We start from the raw sequence: 6,181 nt of genomic DNA on the forward strand, positions 1-6,181 counted from the left end.
TCAGGGCTTGGCTTTGTGAATTGTGAGTGGGAGAAGTGGGGGTCTGGAAACAGTGGGAATAAGCCAAGGGCTGCCTGAGGATTTTGTGGGGGACCCGCGGGTAAGGTACAGACCCAGGTTCCAGAAGGGATCAGGCCCACTGGGAGGCCCACAGGGAAGGGGAGAGGACTGGAGAGCATGCAGGCAGGAAGCTGGACAAAGGGGGCGCATTGAAACTCCACAGGAATCCCTGTACAGAGCAATTGCTGAACATTAAGGGCCCCACTGCAAGGAACTTGAGTAGGTAAGAGATTTTGGTAAAGTCTCATCCTATTTATATCCCGGGGACTGGGAGGGGCAGAGGGAGAGGTGAGGGTCATTCTGGGCTGCCTGGGGGCCAGCACAGGATTCACAGGCAGGAGACATTTGAGCCTAGTGGAAAGGGGGCTGATGCCCTGATGTCTGTGGTGTGCACGGCACCAACCCTGGGAATCCTGTCCCTTCCTAACTCCCCACAGTCCCTCAGGGCCAAGCCTTGGCTGCCTCCTTATAGCTCTGGCTTCTCTTCTTCCAGGTGTTCCTCAGAGTTCCTCAGGGTGTGGAGCCTGACCTCTTCTCTGGGACCTCCAAGCATCTTCTATCCCCACAGGGAGAAGCTGGTGGGTTCCCAATCCAGGGAGACCGTGCAGTACAGGTGGGGTCCATGGTTGACGTCAGGCAGACAGACCTAGGTTACAGTCCCAGACTGGCCCCAGCATAACTGTGACTTCTAGTCAGGCACTTCCTTTTTCCTCTCATTCAGTCAGTCAGATGCTTAAGGAGCATCTTCTCTAGCACACACAGCCTTGGTGTCCGTAGCTGTAAAATGTCAAGCACAGCATCATTCTCTGGGCTGGTGTAAGGATTGGAAAGACCAGTGAGGAACGCACCCAGACTCTTGTCTCACGCCTCCCAGGTGTCAGGAGGGCTGCTGCCTCCCCTCGCCTGGGCAATGGGCCTTCCTTGAAGGGGGGAGGAAGGAAAGGAATGGGGGAGGGGTCTGTTCTCAAAATGATACTTCTAGGTCAGTGGGCTTCTCGTCTCTAGGGAATTTCTTTGCTAAGAGCCCCACCAGCCACAGTCCCTATCCGGGCGGAAATCCTTGACTCTCAGGACAGACACAAATCCCTCCTGGGAGCTATTTGTTGTTTTTAGCTGGTTTGGGGGCTCAGCTCCTGCCCAGCCCAGAGATCATCAACACTCCAGGAATGTGGCTGCCCGGCCTCGTCCCCACCCACTGGCCCCTGGGGCCTCCCTGCTCCTTCTCAGGCTGTGACTAGAAGAACAGTCAAAATGCTAGAAGATGAGGGCGTGATGAGTGACCTCCCCTGAGGCCTGGGGGGACCTGGCCTCCTTTTGAGTGGAGCCTCCCTCAGTCACTGAGCTGCTACTGCTCCTGCCATTTCACCCATCCCCTGCCACCATTAGTCCCCACAACTGGAAAGCCTCAGCCTCTCCCCTCAGATTCTAAACCACACACACTTCCCTGCAGTATCAGGGACCTTGGGGAAGTGGCCAAGACGTATTTACTCTGCGCCGCATTCTGAGGCGGCTGCTGGCGGCCTTGTCCAAGCTCAGTGCCCAGCTCCTTCCCAACAAGAATGCCTCTTCAGCCAGAACAAGAATGTGAGCCCCCCCTTACCCCAGCACCCTGTGCTCTGTGGAGGGGTAGATAGAAGGAAGGGGAGAACCAAGAGGGAAAGAAAAGGTAGACAGATGGGCAGAGAGAGAGGCACCAAATGCCCGCCTGGATGACCCCGTGCAAATCCAGGGACGGAGCCAGCCCCTGGCCCCCTGAGCCACATGCAAGCATGGCAGAGGGAGCGACAGTGCAGCAGGGCCCTCACTCACTCCCGGGGTGAGCTGCCAGAGCTTGGCGCTAGAGATCAGGGTGGATGTAGGTGTGCAGCCGCCACAGGGCCAAGGACAGCTGGGAGCCCCAGAGGCTGTAAGTAGGGGAGTGGATTCATCTGGCAACAAAGGGGAGTGTGGCGTCGAAGTGGGCAAGACTGCTGAGGAAGCCAGGGAAGAGGCCCCTGTGGCAGCCACAGTGAGGGAAGATGGGGCCTGGACCAGGGGGCAGGACGGGGAGAAGGGAAGACAGTCAGGACTGCTCTGCTCTTGGTGCCTGAGCGTGGGGAGATGGCCTCGGGTTGCTGGTGCAGGCAGCTGAGGACACAATAGCAGTGCCATTTCTCAGAGCTAAGGACCAGAGAAGGAAGAACAAATCTGCAAAGAAGGGGATGTATTCTGTTTTACAAGTTGAGGTTCCCATGAGACAAGTCAAGATGTTGGGAGACAACTGGGTGTGCTTATCTGGAGTGCAGGAGGCAAGCTGGGACTGGGTATGTTGATTGGCATGTTATCCAATTATTGAGAGTGCCTGGAGCTAATGGGATGGAGGCAACCCCCAGTGTGAGGGTTGGGGGGCAATATATGCAGTAAAAAGAGGAAGACCTGGGATAGAACCTCGAGAAGTCCCCACTTCTAAGGCCTCAGCAGACAAGAGGTTGCTAAGCTCAGCCGTAAGAAAGGTGTTATGGGCTGCATTGTGTCCCCCAAATTCCTATATGGATGTGCTAACCTCCAGTACCTCGGAATGTGACTGTATTTGGAGGTAGCCTCTTTAAAGGGGTAAATAAAGTAACATGAAGTCATCTGGTGGGTCTTAATCCAGTAAGATTTGTATCCTTATAAGAAGAGGAAATTTGGGTGCAGACACCCAGAGGGAGGAATGCTGTGTGAACATGAAGACAGGCCAAGGAGAGAGGCCTTGAGGAAACTAACCCTTCTGGCACTTTAACCCCAGACTTCTAACCTCCAGAACTGTGAGAAAATTAATTCCTGTTGTTTAAGTGCCATTTTATCTGCAGTGCTTGGCAGGGCAGCCCTAGCAAACTAATATGAGAAGATGAGAGCGTGGCATCCCAGAGGACAAGCGATGGCAGTGCTCCAGGTAGGAGAGGTTGTCCATGTGCTTAGCAGCTGAGTGTTAAAGGAAGATGAAGTCCAAGGCCTGGCCCTTAGAAGGACCTAGAGAGAATGGTGTCAGTGGAGCATGATCAGCCCAAAAGCAAGACCGCCATGGGTTGAGAAGTTAGCAGGACTCCCACTGACTGCCAGTGTAGATAATTCTTTAAATAAATTTGGTTGTGAGTTGGGCAGAGAGTCACACAATGACTCAGGGAGGGCTTTAGAAGGGAGACTCTTGGGCAGGCTGGAGCTCTAATGGGCAGGAGTGGAAGAGATAGAAAAGCAGGAGAGAGGAAGAGCTGCCCAGAAGGGAGGTGCCCCAGGGGGTGGGGAGAATCCTTGGCCAGAGGGAGAGAGGGGTCTGGGTGGCGACAGGAGGCAGGTGGAGAGGATGGCTGGGATGCAGGCACTGTGGCTTTGAGGGTGGGGAAATGGGCCGGCTTCTCCGGCCCCTCCAGGTCCACTCTGGCCCCTCTCCCCCTGCTTGCTGTCCCAGCAGGCTCACTCATAAGGACTTGCCCTCTGGCTCCTGCCTTGGCTTCACCTTGGGGGTGGCTGAGAAGTGTTCATTCTCCATGCCACATTCTGGGGGTCACCAACAGGAAACTGGAGGATGAGACGAGAGTGAGACTGGGGGGTTTATCCCCCTGGCCTCTCCTGCAGTCTGTGGCCTCTAGGTACTGAAGGCCACGGCTCCTGTTTAGGACCCTCTCCATCCAGTTGCCCCCCGGGTTCCGGTAACTGCTCCTGCTGCTTGCCTCCTCAGGCCTAAGAGCCATATGGGATCCCCACTGTTGCTAGCCTTGGGGTGCTGCAACATTTTTTGTTGGTTTCCCAAAATTTGTTTCTTTATTCAACTCTCCTCAAAGTGCCCTGTTTGAAGGGACCATCTTTTTTGGCCTGGCCCCTGACTGATGTGAAGGCATTCTTTCCCAGGGCTGCTTTCCTCTCTCTGAAGATGGAATTAATGTCCTCCACTGAAGGCGAAGTAAGGAAGAGTTCTGGAGAGAAGGGCAAGTGTTTGAGACATCTCCTGCGGAGGGTGGAAGCAAACTTACCAGCAAGGATGAGGCCTCAGCTGAGGCTGGGACCTTGGACTTCAAGGGGTTCCTTTTATCCTCACCGGTTCAGCTGCAAGGGTAGATGGAAAAATGGGTTCAAGAGCACTTGTCATTTTGCCAGGCAGGTGTGACTAGGGAACTGTGGGACAAGGGGATGTCAGAGAGAGAACAGAGGATTTCATGAGGTCAAAGCACGGATGTAGAGGAAAACTGAGGGCGTGAGTGGGAAGAACATGCAGTCCGACAGGAAGGGACATGTGAATGTTGATTTGAGAGAAGGCACAATTCTGGGCTCTGAGAAGCCCTTGGGGTGGGTGGCGATGAGAGTAGAGAAGCGGGGCTGGGTGCTTGGTGGGTTGTCCATGCAGACACCAAGGTCTTGGGGAGACATGACCATAAGCTGGTAGCCACAGTCTTTGACAAATGAGGGGGCATGACTGGGACTTGCAGCCACACATGCACAGCCACACACCCACACCCGCCCACACAGTCACACTCTCACACACACGCCCACAGCCCTCCCAGACTCTCCCAGACACCCTCACATGCACTCACCCTCACACACACCCTAGACAGCAGATGGGGTGCTCGGGTAATTGGTTAAACCTGTTCCCGATGTCTGGCTCCGCATTGGCAGCGCCTGTCTGACAGGAAAGCTGGCTGGGCCTGCACCGCTCAGCCTGCTGGCCTCCCTGCCCCTCCCCCTGCATGGCTGCCCTGGAGCAGGGGCTCCAGAAGAGGCCTATGGGCCCTGGCCTGGCTCCCTTCTGGCAGAACCCAGTTCACTAGATGAGGGTTCCATGAAGCCCCACGGGAAGCCGTCACAGCACCCGGAGGGAGGAGCTGGTGTAAGTCAAGTGCAGAGATGCTGAGAGCATGAGCCGTGCTGCTGTGGAGCCACAGGGACTAATCCCGGAACGTCCCACAGGCAGGGGATGTGTAAAGGTGAGGCCCATGGCATAGGCCGGGAGCAGGAAGAACTCCCCTGTGTTCCTCCACTCCAGCCACATTCCAGCCAGGGCAGCTTGGGGTTCTGGCAGGTATCAGATTCCTGAGCCCACTGGGCTCTGTGGGGCAGGGAGGCCAGTCCAGCGGAGGGGATAGGACTGAGTCAGGGTCACTCAGGGGAAGCTTGGCGGGGCAGCTCCTGTGCACCTGCCCTCACCCTGCAGGGCCCTGATCTCAGGCAGGAGCAGTCGGGGGAGAGAAGGGGGCACCTTTCCACGGCTTTTCCCCTTCCCGGCTGCATCTGTGTCTCTTCAAGAGAAACTTTGGTTTGTTCCCTGGAGAGGGCCCAAAAACTCCCAAATTAGCAAACCTGGCAAGCCCTCAGCTCAAAAAATAGTTCATCCTGATTCCATGTTTTTCAGGCTCACAGAAGCCTTTATTAATGAAGTCACAACACCAATATTTACCGTCTGTGGGGAGAGGCACAACACGGGGGACGGCTGGGAGTGCAGCGGGAACTCCCGGTCCGCCCCTCGCAGGCCTGGCCCCGGGAAGACTGGCAGGTTTCCTTGGGTCCTTTCCAGCCCTTTATCTGGATGACAGGGGGTGCTCTGCTGTGATCTTCCTACACCCCCTCCCCCAGCAAGTGAGAGAATCTTGAGAGGAACAGCTCGCCCATTCCTCTGCCTGACCTGGTGCCACAAGGATGCCTCCTCGTCCTCACCCACTGCGTGTGCATGCTCCCCACAGGCTAGCCCACCTGTCCAGCAGTGAGAGAGTCCACCTCGACATTTAACTTGGACTTATCCAGGTTAGGACTTTCAAGATAGGAGGGACACAGTTTCCTGGCTGATGGGGGCTGGTGCAGGAAGAGAGCGTTGGGATCCAACAAAGCCCTTTGGTGCCTAGCATTGACTGGATCCAAGTGAGATGTTGACAGTCCCAGCAGAAGGACACTGTGCTTGGATCCCTGCCTGTGCCCCAGGCAACAAGGCTGGGCCTTTGACGGCTTTCCAGTGACTGCCACATTGATCAAGCCCCCAGGACATTCCAGGAGCCCAGAGCAGCATTAGGAGAGGCCAAGCACAGGCAAAGCCCCTGGCTCAATGGAGGACAGAGAAGACAAGGGCGAGACTGAAGCAAAGGGCACCAGGAGCAAAGCCAGAGAGGCCAAGGGCAGA

This window comes from Manis javanica, chromosome 1 (genome assembly GCF_040802235.1).
Source record: "Manis javanica isolate MJ-LG chromosome 1, MJ_LKY, whole genome shotgun sequence".
NCBI lineage: Eukaryota > Metazoa > Chordata > Mammalia > Pholidota > Manidae > Manis > Manis javanica.